The sequence below is a fragment of the Cololabis saira genome, chromosome 19, assembly GCF_033807715.1.
Source record: "Cololabis saira isolate AMF1-May2022 chromosome 19, fColSai1.1, whole genome shotgun sequence".
NCBI classification, from domain to species: Eukaryota; Metazoa; Chordata; class Actinopteri; order Beloniformes; family Belonidae; genus Cololabis; species Cololabis saira.
The window spans coordinates 34,683,875-34,706,468 of record NC_084605.1 but is presented as its reverse complement, the minus strand read 5'-3'; the positions used below and the strand labels follow the sequence as shown (position 1 = coordinate 34,706,468).

The following is a 22,594-nucleotide window of genomic DNA, read 5'->3' as shown; positions in this document are numbered from 1 at the left end:
TAAATCGTTAGTTTCTTTTGAAGTACACCGCACATCAACACTTAATCCACAATACTAGATGATACTAGATGAGTTGTTTGTGCTTATTTTATGCATATTTGTCACAGCTGCTGGTTGCAAAGGTCTGTGCTCGGACTCCTTCCTTCACTGTTCTTCATTGTCATTCTGTGGGATAACTGTTACCTTGAGACTGATTTTGCTGTTTAGTTATTATTTTCCTGATAAGTCAGGTGGTGCCCCGTTTTGATCCATTTTGATAACTCAATTCGATAAGTAATTTACTTTATTAATTATTAATAATTATCGAAGGACAATTATTAATAACTCTTTAATAACTTAACCAGCACCCCTTTTGTGGCACAACAAACTGATCTTCACCCCTGCTGCTTCACACTTGACTGCAAACCGCTTCACGGAATGAAGAAGATCACAACTTGATGAAGCCAATAGGACCACATCATCTGCAAAAAAAATGAAGACAAAAACTTGTAGCCTCAAACTGGATCCCCTACACCCCTTGGCTGCATTTAGAAAATAAAGTTATGGATAGAATTAGTCTCAAAAGGGTCACCCCGATGGACTTCAACTCCAACCCAACAGGCTATAATTCATGGTCCATAGCAACAGACATATTATCAGAGCATCCCCTCAAAAAGTAGCCTGAGAGACATGGCTGAGTGCCTACTCCAAGTCCAGGATATTTCTACAAATTGTAAATTTAATAACTGGATTAAAACAGCATAAAAATGAATATAAGTTTGAAGAGGAGTTCTTTGAAAATCCATTAAATTACTTATTGTTTGTGATGCAGTTACCACTTAGAGAGAGATGAGTCATGCATGTTCTTAACTATATAAACTTAAAGTCATACAGCTTTTTCAGGGACTGTGGTATAATAACCAACTAGGTAAGAGTGAAAAATGTTTCTTCATGACTGAGAAATACAGTACAGGTGTAGGCAATGAAGATTCTATTATTTAAATTATAAGTATCTCAAAAATGTCTTTCACACAAGTAGCATTGTGTCTTTACACATGACTGTCACGGCTCAGACAGGACAGAGAACCCAAATGCACAACACCAGGCAGGATTAGAGTCCAAGAGGCTTTAATCTTTGTCAAAAGGCAGGCAGGGGTCAAACCGGGTAGTCAGGCAGATCAGGCAAACAAAACCAAAACGGGCAGGCAAAAATCCATAAACCAAGAATCAGGCAGGGTCAAAGACAGGCAGGCAGGAACAGGACAGAAATCAGGAAGGCTGGAAAGCGGGGCAAAAGCACACGACAATCTGGCCCACTAGAAGGTGGAAATGGGCCGGTATATGAGGGGAACTGCTGATGAGGGAAACCAGGTGTGGAGCTGGGTGGGGAAGCACAGGTGAAGGGAATGAGTGGATCTCTGGCTGATTAGGGTGGCAGGATCTGGAAAAACAGGGGAGTGAGTTAAATAGTAAAAAAAACCTATCCTACAACTGTGAAACTGTGACAATGACAATCTTTTCTTCACCTTAAAGCACCAAATACACGCTTCATGGCACACATACACAGAATTTCTCCTTGTGTTACTTCAAGCTCTACCTCCACATGGTGAAGCTTTTGTAACAGCGCTGCTGAAGGTCTACAGATTTGTTGATTCAAAGTGACATTTCACACATACAATCTACAACCTGGTTCACGATGTGGCTCAAGGGATCCCTTCCCCCCTACAGTATGTGCGTCACCTGTCCACCTACATTAGAGTCTGTCACATCGCTTATACACCGCAGCGCAGCACAATGTGGTAATAATCAGGATAGAAATGAACACTTTGTTATGCAGGATCAAAGTAGTGAGGTAGAACCATTTAAGCATTCCTGACGGAACTGCACGCCATAGAAACTCAGTGAATGTGTCTAAATAAAGTATGAAATGCAAACAATTATGACAATACATTTGAAAGAAAATCAATGAGTTTGGAAGCAATTATAATCTTTAAAGGAATAATGTTTTCTGGCTGTCACAATGCTGCTTTTTTGGATCAAAATGATTTCAGAAGAAAAACATTGAAAACAGAAACACAATGTTTAGCCATGAAACGTTCGCCAGATCACCTTGCTACGAGACAATTGATGTTATGTGGGTGTGACAAAGGTAAACTCTTTAACAGGAGCTTTTTGCTGGCACCGTTTGGGTTGTTTCTAGGCAACAAGGGCCACAAATCAAAAGATTTTAAACATTGTTTTAATTCACCAGTCTATGCTTTCATCTGTTTGTTTTTTTTTTTTTTTTTTTTTAAATCACCGTCAGATCAAATTTTGCTCAGTTTCACAAGCTTGTGAGATATCCTGTGGTTAACAACTATCTGGGGATGATGTACACTGGTTCAGTAAAAAAAAAAGAAAATAAAAGGATTTATATTAATTTGGAAAACTTTTTCAGGACTTTTTCTTCTTTTCACATCAACAACAAATGTGTGCTATAGTTAGCATGCTTTATAGAAAAATGTCCTGATCTTTTCTTTAAAAACAGCGAGACTCAAAGATGCTTGATACTTCTGACAACATAGTGAATAAAGTCACAACATTCTGTGCCAACTTTATTCCTTTTCTGAAGCATTCATTCCAAGTGCGGTTCTGCCCTGAGAAACCACCGCACTGCTGACCCGTCACTGCAGAGAAAGCCTTTGTACTCCGGTGCGAAGGCAGACGGGGCTCTTTGATGTACTCAAGTCAAACAGCAGCATTAAGTGTAGACTTTTCTTTTTTCATTCACTTGAATAATGTTTACCAAAATGAATGCTTGTGTGTTTGAGTTTTTAACGAATATATGTGTTGTATCACTATCAAAGATATGACCCGGAGGCCAGATGAGGTCCCCCATTTTACCCATATGTTGTGTGGGTCCTCGGTGAAATGAAACATTTTTATCCCTTCCAGAGGGATTATGGCTGTTTTGATGTGGATGAAAATGATGGCCTTCACAGTAACTAGCTCTGTACTGATCTGTACTGGAAAGTTTATGTAAGCATCGCCAAAACACAGAATTGGGAAATTTCTTTTGAAAGAAAAGGTGCCTCTCATGTTTTTCCATCAGTATGTCACCCATCTCAATGCAATGAATATTTAAAATAAAACAAAAACAAGACAAACCCTCCTCCCCAAAAAACGAAAAAAAAAAGGATTTAAGGATCAACACATTACTTATGTAATTAGGAACATTTCAAAAAGGTTAAAGAGTTCAAAATACATATTTCATTTGAAGACAAGAAATTCCAGTTAATGAATTGAGGAAATATGTGTATCTGCAAAGTTAATACGTATAACTGTACACCCCATATATCCACAAGATAGACTGTTCCTTAACAAGTTTCTCTTTTTAACCCCCCCCCCCCCCCACACACACACACACACACACACACACACACGCACACACACACAAACTCCACCACCACCCGCCCCAAACATTCAACTTAAAATAAAAAGTAGTTTTGCAAATAAACACAGATGAAGCAGGTAATAGAAGTACAGCCAGGAATGTGCCAGGAATGTCATTATTTTTATCGTATGGAGCTCTACTTTTCATTGATGATACCAGTGGTATCTCAATAGAGACGCCCAGCTATATTTTCTTTTAAAGAAGAAAAAAACGTGAAAAGAGAGTGTATGCTTCTTCTGATCTGGACTGGATTTGAGATTTGTAGGATCAAAGTTCTTCAACACATAAGGTGGCTGCTTTATTGCTGCCTGCATACTCTTGCAAATGTATTTTTACCCATTTACGTCTTGGAGGTTCATCCCATTCAGCATATTCAATGTAGTGATGGTGTTTTAAGTATCAAAGCGGGCTCTGCTTTAGGGGAAAATACACTAATCAATTGATGAAAAAATCTGTCATTCAGTGTATTCAGGTAGTTGACTAATATTACTATTTTGGGAACATAATATAGCTGAACCTAGACCTGATGAACAGAAGCAACGTCAAATCATACATTTTTCTTTTCTTCTCTTCTTTTTTTATTTACTTCACTGGCATAACTGAAAGCTTTTTTTCTAGTCAGATTAGATTTAATCACATATTGACATGAGATCCAGTCTAGGGTTAGACTTTATAATTTTGACAAATTTGCAGGGAGTTTCTGTACTGAGGTATAGTGGCTGATATTATGCAGGACTCTTTGACATTGTTTCTCAGGGTAATTTATAGCTCTACAGCTCAGTTTGGACAATCTTCCTATATGGCTTTTTTCTTTATGGTTCGGCCAGTCTCGTAAATTTAGTTAAAATGGCAGGGATATGATGCTCATTTAACGACTGACAAATATAAATTTTGCATCTACCCTACAATGACTGAATCGGTTTTATAATGTATTGTCCATGAGTTTGTTGTGTTGAATGAAGTGGAGTTATTTTGGACCATGTACGTTATGATTCTCAACATGTCTTTACAGGCATCGTTTTACTGTAGAACACAGAACGCACACAAACAGAGAGAGACTTGTAAGATGTGAATTATTCTGCCATTATTCATCTGAAACTGCATTAAACATTTCTCACTGATGGAAAAATCGACATATTAACTGAAGTAGTATTAATTAAAATCAAGACCACAATTCAATATGCTAGCTTGACTTGGAGCCTCCAGACCTATTTAACATTTCAGAAGTTTATTCTTGGCCTTGGAAAAAGGGATCCGACAAACCCAAATTGTCTAAAGCTTTCAACTGTATCTCATAGCCTCAAAAAATAGATTACTATTCATCACCTAAACTATGAATTTTTGGAACTGATGTCACTTACATTTAGTGAGCATATTTGTGTCAAGGGGCGTTTCAATCTGTTCAGTATGAAAATCTGTCTTGCTCTAAGAATTTTAAATCATAATGACCAAAATGTATTCTCAAAACAAACAGAAAAAGGATAAAAGAAGTTTTAATTACTATTTGCAATATTATTATTTTTTTTTAACCCAGCCGCTTAGAGGTCACAAGTCAGTGTTCTTATAGTAATGGTCCCAAGTCTGGATAAACGGGGATGTTATGGCTGGAAAGGCATCAGATGTAAAACCAAAGCCAAATAAGATATGCAGATAATGAAATTCATTTCGTTACCAGATCAGTCGGAGCCCAGCCTAACAAAGACCACCACTGGCATTGTTAACCAACAGGGTGTCAGCGGAAACTGTGCTACAGATGGTTGAAGAAAGAGAAGACAGACAGAGGGAAATTGCGTCAGGAAATGGCAAGAAATGAGGAATGGCAGCTGTGTAGAGGGCGAGCGTTGGAACTTAAAGTGTTGGTACATTGACAGGAAAGGGTAGAGAGCCAACTGATATGACGTAAGCAAGGAAGGTAGATATGGTGGAGATGGCAGGCTAGAAACACAGCAGGATGGTACAAACTGTTTTACCACGGAGTAAATACGAGGTGAAAGAGTGTAGGGGTGTTTCTGAAGCAGGAATATGGGAAGAGTGTTCATAAGCATCACTCTTTGTAAAGAGTCCAGTCTGAAGGAGCACAATCCTGGAAAGCGTTTTTTCCTGTACGGACAATGGAAGCGATCAATGTAGACTGTTCCTGAGAGCGCAATGCATAAGGACCATAAACTTTTGTTGAAGATAAACACACAGGTAGTACGGGATAAGGCCAAGAAGGTCTTTGTAAATCAGTCTGTACCAGTGTGTGTGCCCAGCGGTTGCCAGATCAGGCCAGCCAACCTGGGAATAGAGTTTGAGAGTTTGAGGTTTACAGTTCGTTATAAAGCGAGGGGAGGTTTGGAAATATGAATCAATCATATGCTATAAATGGGCAGGGGCACATATACAAAAGCTCTCCATAGTCCAATAGAAATTGGAAGGGTAACGATCTATGCTGACAACCAACAACTTGGTTGTGAGTGAAAAAGAATTTCTGGAGTCATGGAGAACATTGCCAGGAGTGAGAGAGTTCTAGCTGTGCACTTAACTGCCACACTGACAAAAGCAACAGAAGGGAAGGCAGTATGAGCTAGGTCAAGAAAAATGTTTTCGATTTTGTGAGCAGCAGTGTGGGTTCATGCCAGGCAAGAGCCCTACAAATGCTAGTGTTTGCTTTGAAATGCTGATGAAGAAGTACAGGCAAGGTCAGAAGAAGTTGGATGATGTCTTTGTAGATTTAAAGAAAGTGTACAACAGTGGACTGTGGGAGGAATAGTGGTATTACATGAAGAAGTCTACAGTGGCAAAGTAACTGAGAGTGGTACAAGGATATACTGTACATATGGGCCATATGAGAGTGGTGAGGTGTGCAGTAGGAGTAACAGATCAAACATGGGTTTTGAGGCCCTGCTTGTATGCTGTGGTGATGGAGAATTGACAAATGAGGTCAGGCATATAACTTCTTACACTATGATGCTTGCAGAAAACATTGTGATCTGTAATGAGTGTATGAGCAGGTGTAAGAAAACCTGGAAAGATTAATGATTCTCTCTAATATGCATTGGAAAATAAGTGGAATTAAAGCTGCAAGCAGCGGTGAATGGGCCTTCGCGCGTGAAGTTTTCACCAATAAAGGTCAAGGACTCAAAACTAAGTCCGATGACACCACCCATGACTCTTTATGTCAAACCATTCAAAAGTTATGGCAGAAAATAGGAACTATCAAATATCGACCAATCAGAAGAAGGGGCAGTGCTAATTTGCACCAATTATGGTCAAGGACTCTGTGGCAGGGTGGAAGAGCAGACACTCAGCAGAGTCCACCCTGCCTGCCTTCATAAGGAGCAGCTGCAGCTCCAGAGAGGGGCTGCTGCTGGAGGAAGCTGCTGAGGGTGACTGCACGTGTGTCTGGTGAAATAATGAGTTCCTGCACTAAACCCTGTGTCCTCTGTCCTGTCCGTTGATCCCCATAGCACTAGCCCTGCTACACTGGCGCCCAATGTGGGGCCCGACAGGATGGAGGAGGGATGCGGGGAGCGGACCCTGGAAGCGCTGGCACAGGTGCTGGCAGACCTGGCAGCCCTGTTGCAGGGCCAGGGGGAGCAGCAGCTCGCAGCGCTGGAGGCGCTGCGAGCTGCTGCAGAGGCAGAGGCTGCCTCACAGGGCTGCCTCACAGCCTGCCACGGCTCCCGAGGCGGCCCCAGCGGCAGGGGGACCCGCAGCGCGACCCACCCCAGCGCCATGCCGGAGGTTCGTCACGGAGACGGAGGCGGAGGCCGCCGAGGCGGAGATGTCGGTGGCGGCGGTCGCGGAGACGGCAGAGGTCGTGGAGGCGTCTGTGGCGGAGACGTCTGTGGCGGAGGTCGCTGAGGCGGAGACGTCGGTCGCTGAGGCGGAGACGTCGGTCGCTGAGGCGGTCCTGGACGCGCCAGCTCCGGAGGCGGACCCGCTGCTGGAGCAGTGCTGCGTCGGGGAGGGGGTGGTCCTGGGCGCACCCCGGCCAGGGCCGCGGATGCCGTCTGGCCCGAGGCAACCCTGGGCCCAGTCCCGAGAGCGGCCCTCTCGGCGGTCGGCCCGTCGCCGAGGGCGACCTCCCGACCGGTCCCGGTGGTCGGCCCGACGCAGAGGGCGACCACCGGGTCAAACCATTAAATATCACATTTTTCGCCAGGCCTGGCTTGCGTGCAAAACTTGGTGACTTTTGGGGCACGTTTAGGGGGGCAAAAAGGCCCTCATTTCGTCGGAAAAATAAAAATAAAAACGAGAAAAAAAACGAGACCAATTCCTACAGATACAATAGGGCCTTCGCACTGTCAGTGCTCGGGCCCTAATAAAGGTAAGGCGTAGACAGAATACATGTGTGTACATGAAAGGAAAGAAGGTCAAAAGGTGAGGATGCAAGGAGTAGAGATGAAAAAGGTGCAGGAGTGTCAGAGTTATCTGAGGTCCTGGGAAAGAAGCAACAGTAAAGGGAAAGGTTTACAAGACAATGATACCGGCCTTTCTTATGACATGGGGACAGTAGCACTGACAAAGAGTCAGGAACGCAGAGCTGGAGGAGGGACAGTTGAAAATGTTGGGCTTTTTCGGGGTGTGACGAGTGGGTTCTTCCAGTATGGACAGAAATGCACAGTGCAAACTCGATGCCAGATTAAAGGGTTGCCAGTTTGTTCGTTAAAAGAAGTTTCTTTTATTCTATAATTTACAATGAAGCCACGTGGAAATTAAATAATTAAAATCTGACAACAAAGGGTTAATGACACTGTATTTAAATGCATCGCAATTAAAAAAAAAAAAAGAGTCTGAGCTTATGGTTCCATTGTTTCAAACAGGTAAAATGACAACTATTCCCCCTGGCAACACTGTTTGTTTTGATTTGATTAAATGACTTCTAAGTGTACTAATCTTGCTGTAATGAATCTGAAATAATCCATATCATGGAAAAAATATCAGCACAAAAGAGGATTTAAGAAACAATAAACCAATAAAGAAAAGCAAACATTTTGACAGACGTGATCATGGTGATGTACGGAGAAACCGAAGCCAAGTGACATTGTTTATTCTGTAGCCTGAACCATGGGTTGACAAACACAACTAAACACAGAAGTGTGTTTCCAACTGTGGTGTCTTTTTCAAAGGAAAATGCTGTGCATTAAAATTTAAGGGGAAAAATGCCCATGTGTTACAGCTTGTATCATAATTTATTCCACACAACTTTAAGTGATAATTCTGTTCACACCGTTGTGATGTTGCGGGGTGGCCTTGTTTGCCTCCATGGTTTCAGGTGGCTTCTGCAGCACCCAGTCATGGCTCCGCCTGTAGTCGCGGTGCATCGGTGCTGATTTGCATCTGGAGAGGATGTACTGCAAACTGGGGTTTGAGAAGCTGCAGGGAAGCTACAGAGCAGGCAAGACTCTGCACCAAACCAACAATTGAGGTTCCAAGGAGCAGGAAGAGTGTCATAACCTGACCATAACATATAGCCTTGCTTCGGGCAGCTTCAACATGTCAGCCCACATGGTTATGTCTCCCAAGTTGCATATTTGCTCTGTTGATGCTGGCTCACAGCAGCAATCTTGTAGAGTTCCTCCTCCGACTTTATCATTACAGAGATCACAGGGTCTTCCTCTCATTCTTGAATGCCATGGTAAACATCTTGGTTGCCAGTCTAAGCCAGTCCTAACATGCTTTATATGCCCATCAACCTCCTGGTGTTGCACGTGACTGATGGCCTGCTTGACTGCCAGCAGCACATCCCACTGTGTGAACATGGAATACAAAAGTTTATAGACCAACAAATCCAAACAAGAGCTGGGGCAATGAGGTGATAAGATTTATGATTTCCCAGTTCATTGGACATCAAAATGAAATCATTTTCCATGGGAAAATAAAGAAAAGGCTGTATTTTTTCAGTTCATTCAAGCAGAAAGACAAAGTGCATAATAATTATGGTAAGAAAAACCTCATCCAGTGAATCCCCATGATACCAGCACAGATGGAAGGAAAACCAGCACCCTGATGATAGCGCTTCAGCTGTCAAACTGTCACATTCAGCATTACTGACACAGGGGCTGGCCACCTGCTCTGCTTATAACCGATAGGAGGGATGACAGGCAGCAAGTTACTTTGCGCAACACTATGTATCTGAAATATCTAGAATCAGTGGTAAGCGGCCAGCTGAGCATCATTTTGAAATGATACTAATTCGAACCCTGGAGAGCCATGAATGCTGTCCCTGTTGTAATATCTGCACAAAACCAAAAGGATAAACATTTACTTTTAATGATGTTATAGCATTGAAATATTTCTTTGCTCACCTTCTTCTGCGGTCTTTTCCCCCATTTCTTTTAAATTGTTTTATTTCATTTTATTTATTTATTTTTTACTCCAGATATGATTAAGCTAACTCCAGCTGGGACTTCATGCATGAATAAAAAAGAAAATCAAAGTTGCACTGTCAAGTAGATCTGCTGCTGGTAACGTGGGAAGGTAATTCCATCCCGTTCAGTCTGGCCTTGTCTTTTACTAATAGAAACTGTACAATGCTTTCCTCATCAAAGTCATCTTCGACTGGTATCAACGTGTACTCATTCAACGACTGGCTCATCAGTGCATGATCCATGAAACATGAGAAAAAGGTTGTGGCACAAGTCAGATGCGGATGTTCACTTTGAGACGAGTAGTGTTCAGTGACAGCACTTCATCTGAGTCTAAGCAGGAGCTGCCTAGGTTGTTCCACACAGCAAGATGTTTGTGCATGTATGCAGTCGGTAAGAAGAAGGACATGCACATTTGAGTGACAAAAAGAACGGTGAGTTTTTGTTGACTGAGATTCCTCACCATGGGGCCTCATGTACAAAGAGTGCGTGGATTTCAACGTGAATCAGTGCGTGGAATTTTTTGCGTATGCAAAAAAAAATGACGTACGCCCAAGTCCACCCACGTTTTTTTCAATCAGCGTGGATTTGAGCGCAGATGCAGGAGCACAACACTCCGCCCTGTCTCCTCCGTCAAATACATATGTTTGAATATGATAATGAAGATAATTATCCATTAAAAAACGCTCATCCTGCAATGCATTACGGGTATTGTTGTTCTTTGCTTTGTGTTGCGTTCCGTGAAGAGTTGTGGTTTTATTATGATCGTAAGGATTTGTGAATGTTTATGGGCAGCATTAGTGCATCATTACACTCTGCTTTTCTTGTTTGTATTTTAAGAACCGACACCAGAACTTAAGTTGGTGGATGAAAAACGGCTCCTCGTTCCGCTTTACTGTCACGCGTATTATATACTGATGGATTAAGACCAATGTACACGTTTATTGAGTCCTACACATTGTGGATGTCCGCGATCACCTCTCTCATAAGCAATATGAACAATATAAACTTATATTTAAAACATGAAGCATCATAGTCTGATTCCTCTGCTGCAGAAATAAAGACAACTTGTGCCAACGGGATTATCGAGGTGCAAACGTGAGAAATAAAGAGCAAAGTTGCTGTAACTCAGAGTGTTGCATCCGCAGGAGGACAGACCGGTCTGGGTCCCAGTCCATCACCAGAGAAACCCTTTCTGGATCCTGCAGCTCCTGCAGCTGACTCGATATGAGACTCTGAAAGTCATTCAATAAAAACTTCTTTCATTCAACTTCATTCATTCATTGCTGAATCACATCAGTTCGTACCAACCAACCTTTCAGTGACATCTTAGTTTTATTTTAAAAGACAACTTTACAGAACCGGTTCTTCGCTGCAAAATGTATTTGAATGTTTTTGTGTCCAGACACAGTTATGGGATGTTTTATGATCTGGCTTTTATCTCCAGTAGTCGTCCCATACGGTCGTCATGGTGACAGAGATGTCCGACCTGTAGCAGCTCCAGCTGAAGCATCATGTTGGTCTGAACCGGAGCAGCTGGTCCAGTTCAGGACAGAGATCCAGAAGATCCTCTTGGTACCTAAACCAGCTGATGGTCCAGTCTTAGTCCTGGACCAGCAGGTCCAGACTAAACCAGCTGATGGTCCAGTCTTAGTCCTGGACCAGCAGGTCCAGACTAAACCAGCTGATGGTCCAGTCTTAGTCCTGGACCAGCAGGTCCAGACTAAACCAGCTGATGGTCCAGTCTTAGTCCTGGACCAGCAGGTCGGTGTGATCTGATCATCAGCAGGTTCCTCTAACGGAGCCAAAGCTCCATCAGTATTTGCAGGTTCCATCGTTGAGCTCCTTTAGTTGTTTGTTCAGATCATGTGGTTGATTGTGAGATTGTTGCAGCTCCACTCTTGTGTAACTTATCTGGTGATGTGGGGACTGTCATGTCCTTCACGTATTGTCGTGAACTTATTGCTGACGTCACGTTTCTTCATATTCTGCACTTCACTGCATCACCAGTGAGTGTCGCCAACGGACAAAACCTCAGAAAAGTGCGTACGCCAGACATGATGTGTGTGTGAAAGACCGCAACTTTCTACGTTCAAATCATTCTTTGTATATCCAACCGTGAGCGTAGAAAGTGGCGTACGCACATTTTTTGTGCGCCGCACGTTTTGAGGCTCCCTGCTGATGAAAAAACTACTTCAGTGACAACCTCAGTGCATTGAGCAGCACCGCCTTCAGTGTACATCCAAACCCAGTAGGACCGAAAAACAATCACTGGAGCTGCAGGCTGCTAGTGAAAGGGTGCGTCCCAATACTCCCCCTCGCCCTCCTTTTCTTCCCTAACCCTAAATTTTGCGCGTTCCCGTGAAGGTAGTGGTGTCCCAATTCCTCTTTTCACCTAGGGGGAGGGGGCATAACGAGGGCTAGGGGCTGAGAATAGCCCCTTCAAATCGAGGGATTTCAGATGCTGACTTGGCGAGCGAGGGGGTATGAAAATTTCCCAGAATGCTTTTCGTCGTCATTTGCGGACTGAATCAAAAAAAAAAACATGGAGGACATTTCTTGTTTTTTTGGGAATAAAATCAATATTTTGAGTTAGTTTCTGCATAAAAATGCATTTTGATTACATTTCTCGGCGCAAACCGATATTTTACTTTCATAATATTCACTCAGTGAATGTACATCATCCCTTTTTTGTCCGTTGTTCGCTAAGATCGCGCCGGAATATGGTTACGTAACCTACGTAAGCTACGCCGTAGGCTGCGTCTAGCTCGCCGACCGAGGAAAACATGCTTTGCAGACTCGTCTCGATTTTGAGCAAGCAAGCATTTTTTCATTTTTTTTGAGTCAAATGGCGAACCGCAAAGAGCAGGAGGATATTGAACCCACAAATGTAAGTATAATGTCCCATGGAATTAAAAAAATCACAGTGCTTTTGTATGTTTTAACAGTTTGAACAGTACATAGAAATACCACATTGTTTATTGTTTATTTTTAATACCAAAGAGTGAAATTACCAGAGTCAAATTACTTGTTGGACAATGTTCGAACCTGGCCAATAAAGCTGATTCTGATTCTGAGTTAACGTAAGATAATATGTGGCTGTTGATGACGAGTCGGGTAGATAACATGCCGTGTCCTGTTAACTACTCGTTAACTCTCATATTTTCTACAAATTTGTTGTATATTTCACATTACTATAAGGCAGCAACGTTATTTGGGGGGGGGGGGGGCGGGGTTACGAAGTAATAATAACGTTGCTTGCTGCCTGTTATCATAGTTCAAACGTTTTTTTTTTTGTTGTTTGTTTTTTTTTTTACGAGGACGTTTGTGCATTGCAGTAATCACATTTCATTCCAGGGACTCCGGATCAGGTCCGACACCTAATAAGCTTTAGGACTACCAACGAGGAGAATTTTACAAAGAAGAAATATGCTGCTAAACCACTGTGGGAGTGAGTGATCTAGCTATCTGCTTGCAGAATATCTGTGATGGGGTCCTTAACCATGGTATAACTACTATTCACCACTGTTTTCTGTTACAGGAAACTCATCAAAGAGCTGGAACTGGAGGGGAAGGTGACCACAGCACAAATTGGCAAAAAATGGGTAGGTAATATTATCTGCTAAAGAGATGATGCTTAACAAAAAAAAAATCCATGTAAAGTATTTATTAATAGCACAGAGGTAATTTTTATTTATACAGTGATAGTGAACCTGGTATGATGTTGTGGGTGTGTATGATAGTCCAGTCATGTGTGTAATCAACATGTGTATCCATCTTTTTTTTATCTCAGAACACTTTGGAAGATGCCAGCACATCGGCCTCAAGCTCTGCCTCACCAGCTGGAAGAGGAAGCTGGAAGCTTCAGGCATCAGGTCCACTTTCCCCCCGATCCCCCCAAAAAAAGAAACTCTCTATGCAGGACTTCCTTCAAGCTGAGGCCACCAAACAAGACAGAAGATGTCAAAAGAATGAAGAACACATGGACAGGTTTCTGAACCTTTTAGAGAAAATGGTGGACCAGACACCTCATCAGCAGTAGCAGCACATACACTGCAAACTTTTTTTTTGTACATATTTCTGTGCAAATTTTTTTATATGGAACAGCACCTTTCTTTGTTCTGCGTGCAATGTTTACTTTTTTCTTTTTAAAAATTGTATTTGAATATAGTAAATAAAGCCTTTTTTACTGCAGATTCTCTCACTATCCTTATTTTACTATTGATCTCGTTGTACAGTTTATAATTTGAGACATTACCTTACTTTGAGAAACCCCAGAAAAGAAAACGGTTGTGTAACAAGTTTTATTAGACAATTTAAAAGTATTTCCAAGTGAGTAAAACCACACAAGTACAAAACTATATGAAGAACACATGGACAGGTTCCTGAACCTTTTAGAGAAAATGGTGGACAGGACACCTCATCAGCAGTAGCAGCACATACACTGCAAACTTTTTTTTTTGTAAATATTTCTGTGCACATTTTTTTATATGGAATATACGTGCCATATTAACAGCGCTACAGCTGAAATTAAAACAGCTTTTGGCTCTCAGCTTCCTGATCAGGGTAGGGATGGAAACGAGGGGTAGGGGGAGAATTGGGACAGGCACCTGGGCCAAGTGCCCTAGATTTCAAGTGCCCTAAAATCTCCCCCTTCTTTTTTAGGGCTTAGGGAAGAAAAGAAGTGCGAGTGGAGAAAAGAAGGGCGAGTGAAGGAGAATTGGGATTGGCCCAAAGTATCTCCCTTTCTGCCTCTTAATTTCCATGAGTAACTCTTCATAGTGTATGATGACTGAATATTAAAGAGGCTGGTTGAGAGAGGACTGAAGAAGGATACCTTCATCGCTCCATCTCTTAGTCAAGTTAGTTTATTTAGTCTCTCTGTGGGCCACTGCATTTATAAATGGCATCCAAGTGAACAGACTTGCACTTATCTTTCTGCAGGGATTCCATCTTATCACACTACATATACACAAGAGGGGCTGTCTTGTCACATGAAGTGCAGTCTGTTCTCCTGGACATGTTTCCTATATCAGCGTTATCAGCGTAAAAACACACCAGTGTTTCCTATTGGGTCAATACAGCCGCTTGTACTTTTAGTTGAACTTAATTTTCTGTATAACACAGTGAATCCAAACATATTGGCAGTAAATACCGTGAGAAAAAATAAATTTACCGGCATCAAACAGATATAACAGCAGCACTCCAGCTACAAAGCAGCATGCACAGTGGCAGCTCACAATATAAAATTCCATCCAACATTCATATGTTTTTCATTAAAAAGAAAGCGAGGTGAACTAAAATATCAGAGCACAAAGCTGTGAAGACAGCTGGTGCACAGACCAAGTGATATTTGGCTAATTTCACATTATGCGATCCAAATGAAGCAGCTGCTGATATTTATGTCCAGACTTAGTCAAGAATCGAGAAAGCTGGTGAAAGTGATCATAGCTCTGAAATTATTATGGATGGAGTTCTGCTACTTTGGCTAAATCCCCGATAAATTTGCTTTCTCTTCACAAACCCGATCACACAACAGAAAATGTGATGGATCTGTTGGTCCACAAAGCAAAATATTCAAATGTGAGAACAGACACTTAAAAGATGGTGCAATCACTCAAGTTTTTTGTTCTTATCCCTACAAAAACTATCAGCTTAAACTCACCGGCCACTTTATAAGGTATACTGAAGCTTTCCTTGAATATAAATAAATCAAATTATATTATTTTTAGAAACAAAAACACATTTTTTCCTGAGCAGGATTTAACGCTCCAAATTAATAATATTGAAATCCAACAAGTTTCATGTGTAAAATTTATTGGTGTACTAGTGGATGAAAGATTGTCCTGGGGAAAACATATTGAGTATGTATGCAAAAAAATTATGAAATCCAATGGTATTATTAGAAGAGTTTCTTTCTCAGTTAATCAGTCCTGTCTCATGGTATTATATTATAGTCTAATTTATCCATACTTACGTATTGCAACATTGTCTGGGGCGCTTCTTATTCTTCGTACCTTAACCAATTATTTCTAATTCAGAAAAGATTCTTGAGAATTATTTCATTTTCTTCTCATCAAGCACCTTCTGCACCCTTATTTAGCAAATTTAAATTATTATCAATTTTTTCTATTAACAAGTTTCAAACATGCCTGTTTATGTTTAAGTTCATTCATTTCAAACAAGACATTCCAGGCACTTTTCATAATTTTTTTCTGTTATCATCAGATATTCATTCTCATTCAGTTAGAGGTGGAAGAACTTTCATTTACCTCTTTGTCGTACCTGCAGTCACCAATCCTTTATCAAATTCCATGGCCCTCAACTCTGGACCTGTTTAGATAGATCTCTTAAGTTAGTGTCATCCTTAAAAATGTTTAGGACCAGCTTGGTGGGGTATCTTTTATATAGACACAATTAACAGGCTATTCGTACTGAAATGAAATTGCCATTTCATGGATATTTTTGTTTGGGTGTTTATTGTATTTTTCTTTGTTTCTTTTACCTTTTCTTTTTCCTTTCTATTCTTTTTCTATTGATTGATTTGTTTTGGTGATTTTGTATTGAGGGGGAGGATTTTTTATAAGCCCTTCGGGCTTCTTTTCCTCTCCTGCACAAATTATTTGTCCTTGTTTGATAAAAAAAAAATTACTGTTGTCATTGTGCAAATAAATAAATAAAAAAAAAAAATAAAAAAAAGTAGCTGCTGAATGTATGCAGTGGTGGACAGTAACGGAGTAAATTTACTTGAGTATTGTACTTAAGTACATATCCAGAGGATTTGTACTTTACCTGAGTATTAGATTTCTTTGGTACTTATTACTCTTACTTGAATACATTTCCAAGACAAATATTTTTACTTTTACTCGAGTAAATTTCTAGGAAGGCTGAAAAGTAAAGGAGGAGACCTATCACAGTGCACGCTCTCCACTGGGATGTACGTAAAGAGGAAATACGTCAAGCCTCCTCAAAACGATACCGCCAAAGTAGCCTGCGTTTGTCAAGACAGAGCTGCAACAAGTGAAGACAGAGCCGCAACAATGGCTACGCCTGCGTCAGGAGAAGAAAGACAATCCGCTGAGTCGTCTGAGTCTGATAATGAGCCGGACTCGGAGCAGTATAACATTGTGGTTCTAAAAGCAGCACATCAGTGCAGCTGGTTTCAAAGAGTTAATTCGCAGAAACAAGAGTTAAAAGATCCTTAAATTAATTTAGAAAAAATATAGTAATTTACTGATGTGGAAAATAAGAAATTTACTCTTACTCTTACTTTTACTTAAAGTAAATTTAAAAGCATTTACTTTTGGATACTTAAGTACCTTTAAAAGCAAGTACTTTTCTACTCTTACTCGAGTAATATTTTGACTGAGCTACTTGTAACGGAGTAAATTTTGACCAGTAGTATTTGTACTCTTACTCAAGTACTGGGGTCGAGTACTCTGTCCACCTCTGAATGTATGTATGTCTCAAGATGTATTGCTGCATGTGATGAAACTGGCACTTAACGTACAGTATGTCTAAATCTTGTTATGTTATGTTATGTTATTACCTAACAGGTGAAAATATAAAAGGCCAGCAGTGTCAACTCGTTTACGGTGTTGACAAGCATGTGAATCTTTTGGATTCAACTCATTAAAAACAGCACAAAATAGCTTTTTTTATTTTTAGATCAGGTTTAAGATGGCACAAAACACATCACTGACTGCCAGATTTTGTCATTTTATGTGGATAGTATCCTACAAAAAAACTCAATATCCTGCTGATTTGTTGCCATCTCACAATTTCTAAACAGAGTACAAAACTACTAGACACTGGAAATGTGAGCAAATATACATAATACGCAGTTTCACTCTCAGCTCAGATTTTTTTTTTTCACAGCAGTTCAAATCTGTCTCTTTTCCATTTCAAACTGTAGAGTCAAGAAGGCAGAGAAAGCCCTCAAATCCCAGATTATCATACCATCTCAAAACTCAAGCCATCAAAAACTTATCTTGTAAGTCTCTAAAATCTCCCTGGCTTGAGTTGCCAGTCTTGGGTCAGGTAGTTGACCCCCGGTTGCACTACCTGCTGCTCCAATCCTCCGGCCCCCTGAGGTGTCTCTTGTCTGCGATTCGCACTCTTATCTTTCCAGAGCATACAGTGAGGTAGACCGCACAGACACAGGTTGCAGGGCCAATCGCATACACGCATCTGAGTGAATTATTCAAATTGCCAAGAGCAAGAGGAGCGTACAACCTTTTCCCGTTACGTGAAAGGAATGGCTGGTCGGCCAGCAGTAACTGCGGATTAGACATCCATTTAGACTGGACAAAAATGTCATTTGTTCTCATTTGTCAGATTTTATTGTAATGGCTGTAATAGTGATTTGGTAATGACCCGATGTCCATCTTAGACATTGTGCTGCCTAAATTAATAAAATCAAAATGAGCACAAGTTCATGTGTACTGAATAGTTACACATTTAATTTGTATCCCCTTTATTGAAATAAAGCACATGTGGGTGTGGAGTTGTTGACACAAGTCAACAGTAAAAGACAGGCAACAGCCACATTTTCTGCTAATCAACAATACCACAACTAAAGGCAAGAGCGTGGAAATCAATTACATGGTTGGCTCGTCTATTTGATATTCACCTCACCATAAACATAGATAACACCTGACGCAACGGGAGTTTTCTTTCCACAGATTTAACTACTTGATTTTGTAACTGCATCTAAAGAAAAAGAAAAAAAAAACCCGTCACAAGTGGTAATGAGTGGGGTCCAAGTGGATTCACAGCAGTGACAAACTACATCTGTGGTCTTGGGCAGGGTGCAGGATTGGGGCGGGGTCTGCAGGGGAGAGAGGGAGTGCAGGGGAGTGGCGCACAGGTGACGCGGCTGGAACAGCTGACGGTACACAGGTGTGTCTGATCACTCCCTGTGTATTTCAGTAGATGTGCGGGCCCTGAAGACGGAGGAGGACGGAAGCAGAGCAGAGCGCGAGCAAAGCCCTGCTGGTGCACGAGTTACCTCCAAAAGGAGAATTAACATTGGCAAATAAAGACGTTTCTGCACCGATCCCTGTATCCGCTGTCCTGTCTGTGACCCCCGTAGCAGCGAGACTTGCTACAGTGGCACCCAACGTGGGGCACTATGACGGCGGAACGCGGAGGGGACATGGAGCGGACAGTGGCGGCCCTCGCCCAGATGTTGACGGAGACGTCAACCCTGCTCCGGAGCCAGGCCGAGCTGCAGACCGCCCCCCTGGATGCGCTGGCGGCGCAGCAGCAGCAGGCAGGCAGGGGGGGTCGCCCGCCTGCTCCTTTCGCGGGGGTGGCGCTCCAGAAAATGACGGGGGCGGACGACCTCCTACGCAGGTAAGAGAGAGAGATGAGTTGGGGCCTGAGGTGCCAAAATCGGCAAATCCAGCCTTGCTCGCTTGGGGGGACCAGCTCTCCACGTCCCAGAGGGCAGACCTGGCCACGTTGCAACAGCGGTTTGCTGATGTGTTCTCTCCCTTACCAGGACGCACAGACCTCATAGAGCACCAGATTGTGACACGCCCAGGGGTGACGGCGCGCTCCCGTCCATATCGTCTGCCTGAACACAAACGCAAGGTGGTGAAGGCAGAATTGGACGCCATGCTAGCAATGGGGGTAATAGAAGAGTCCCACAGCGGCTGGTCTAGTCCCATCGTTCTTGTGGGCAAGAAAGACGTGTCTATACGCTTCTGTGTGGACTATCGCAAGGTGAATGAGGTGTCACGTTTTGACGCATACCCGATGCCTCGGGTCAACCAGCTCCTGGATCGGCTGGGCACGGCTCGCTTTTTCACGACACTAGATTTGACCAAGGGCTACTGGCAGATTCCCATGTCTCCGGAGTCTAAGGAGATTACGGCTTTCTCCACTCTGTACGGTTTGTACCAATTTCGCACACTTCCGTTCGGCTTGGGGGGGGGGTTGGCTAGGCCGGACGGTCCCCGGCCTGAGTCGGGCGATGGGGGTATGTGGCAGGGTGCAGGATTGGGGCGTGGTCTGCAGGGGAGAGAGGGAGTGCAGGGGAGTGGCGCACAGGTGACGCGGCTGGAACAGCTGACGGTACACAGGTGTGTCTAATCACTCCCTGTGTATTTCAGTAGGTGTGCGGGCCCTGGAGACGGAGGAGGATGGAAGCAGAGCAGAGCGCGAGCAAAGCCCTGCTGGTGCACGAGTTACCTCCAAAAGGAGAATTAACGTTGGCAAATAAAGACGTTTCTGCACCGATCCCTGTTTCCGCTGTCCTGTCTGTGACCCCCGTAGCAGCGAGACTTACAGTCCTATTTTATCTTTCAGGATATGGACAAGATGCAAGATGTACCCTCTTACGATGAAATCCACAAAATGTGGAGTGCTTTAAAGAATCACGGAACAATTATTGTTAATTCTTGTCAATTTTATATCATTACATAAGAAGATACAGGCCCACTAACTTTGGACCACACTGCAAGTTTGATTTATGTATTACTTTAAAATCAATTATCCAATTAGTTTTGTGAAGATTGAGTGAAGAGCCTCAGAGTAGTGTTTCTTTTGCACTTTCAGCTTTTTGAAAATGATGACTTTTTTTAAGATGGAAATAGTGGTAATGTGAAAGATTTGTTTTGGAGTTTCTTAAGACTCAAAAGGAAACATTTTTCATTCTAGCTCATGTGGTTCTTAATGCAAAATGTAACTTCCTGTTACATCACCCCGTACTGATCAATTGGTTTCAAACTTGGTACATTCTTTCCACGTGCTATTGTGAACAAACCTATGCAGTTTCATGGACTTCACACTTGTGATTACTGGCCTCTAAAAATCTGAACATAGTCAAGTGGCACACCTACAACTGAAGTTATATATAAACATACTGAATTGACAGTTTTTAATCACAGTCAGTTTATAAGGATCGACAATCCTGTGTTGTAGATGCCCCATGGGTGAAATATCACTCAATTTGGTGAACCTCCACTTATCAGTACAAATGAATATTGTACTTGTACTGACTGTCAGCACGCAGTTTTGGGAATTGTGAATCACTACTTTACAAGACACAAATAATGTATACGTACTGCGTGAGTACGTTTACAAGCAGCAAAGAAATCGGATTTCTGATCGTATCAGATAAACATCCAGAAGACCCAATCACTTGTCTGAGTTTACATGCTGTTCAGAGAATCAGATAAATGTCCAGAGCATGGCTGACTCCGTGACGCTAGGTGGCGCTGTAACCATGGTAACCATTTGTAACCATTTCAACAAAGAACCACTTCCGGTTGACGGCTGTTTTGTTTGGCGCCAATGTTACGCCTTCCGTATTTTTCCACTTTATTTTGATCTGCTCCGGTGTCCTGATGAAGCTTCTGCCATCTCTTTCGTGATCTTTTTAAAGGTGTTGCAACATGCCTTCTCCTTTCACTTCCGGGTGAAGCCCCAGAGGAAATTCTCCAGCATGCGCAGACTGCAATATCCGAAGTGTCTCCGTATACATGGCGTTAACATTCCGACTGTGAACGAATTATCTAGGTGTTGTTATCCGATCATTAAATGTCCGAAATAGGTCAGAAGTAGATCGGATTGAGGTGTTTAAATGCAGTTTAAAAGTCCGAACGATGTCTTATACGATCAGAAATCCGATAGAACTGCTGCATGGAAACGTACTGACAGTATATGAATCTGACTTGCCAGTGAATTTTTTTTTTTTTTTTTTATGATTCTGCATTTACATAACACCAAAATGAGTTTGTCACAATCAGATGTGTTCAAAACTGCAGACATTCAGCTTTAATTTAACTGTTGCATGCATGTGGAATGGCAACATTTAAAAGTTACAAATATGTCAAATTAAATAAATGTCAAAGTTTTCTGATTTTAGGTTTTTTTGGTGGTTCAAAGGAAAATTAATTGAAAACTGATTACTATTTAAGGGTTGCAAAATTACTTGGGGCAGCCAAAGTACATTCAAAGTAAATCTAAGATAAAGCATTAAATGTCCTAAACTTCAAGGACTGAGTTAAGCTACAAGCAATAATAACCATGAATTGGTACCCAACTCCATCATACTTGTTGCTTTGAGAGCTCCTTGTAAATGATCAAACATGCTCATTAAGCTTTCCGTTGGATTTTGTAGTTGCTTTAAGTCAGACTAATACAGATTTGCTGTACCTCTGCCAGCATCTTTCATCAGAACACCTCCATCGCCAGATAACATAAGGGAAAAATTATTTAGAAAAAAAATGTTATAGTCTTCAATGTCAGAACAATAATAGTACGGGACCTTGACTGACGGATAATAAGTTGTCTAATTAAAATTTAGAAAACCTCCCCAGACATGACATTCTGGTGGAAATGTCAGTTTAAATCATTCAACAACACTTTTCCTGAAACTGATTGTAGGAGCTAAATTAAAGTTGACCTTCAAAATAACATTAAAAATGTGTTGCATTTTTCAGGAAGTGAAATTTCAGACATTACAATAAAGCTTTTAGTAAAAGCACTGAAAGTTGATGGGGTAGTTGTCGATTAGCTACATCTGGGCTGAGAATAAAAATAAAAAAAATCAATAATAAATTGATAATAGTTCTTGACTAGCCTTGGACAACGCATGAGTGAGTTCCAAGATGCTACTGTCATTTATAAATCATAAATTAATTCTCAATGTCCACTGAAGATGATGAAGCTATTGATTCGATTTAACTCTACTGTATATCAAAACAAGCTATTTATAAAGCACTTTTCATAAATATATGTAGCAAAGTGCTTTACAACCCCCACCCCTCACACAAACCCCACTCCCTGCACACACACATCATAATTGAAACGTAGAAGT

General features: G+C 41.7%; 1 long non-coding RNA gene across 1 annotated transcript; it reads left to right on the top strand.

Moving 5' to 3' along the window:
• Nucleotides 1–12,123: 12,123 nt before the first annotated feature.
• Nucleotides 12,124–13,370, top strand: LOC133419625 (uncharacterized). The gene is made up of 3 exons (XR_009770548.1): nucleotides 12,124–12,655; nucleotides 13,123–13,216; nucleotides 13,307–13,370. It is a non-coding gene; the product is annotated as an uncharacterized LOC133419625 (long non-coding RNA).
• The last annotated feature ends 9,224 nt before the right edge of the window (nucleotides 13,371–22,594 follow it).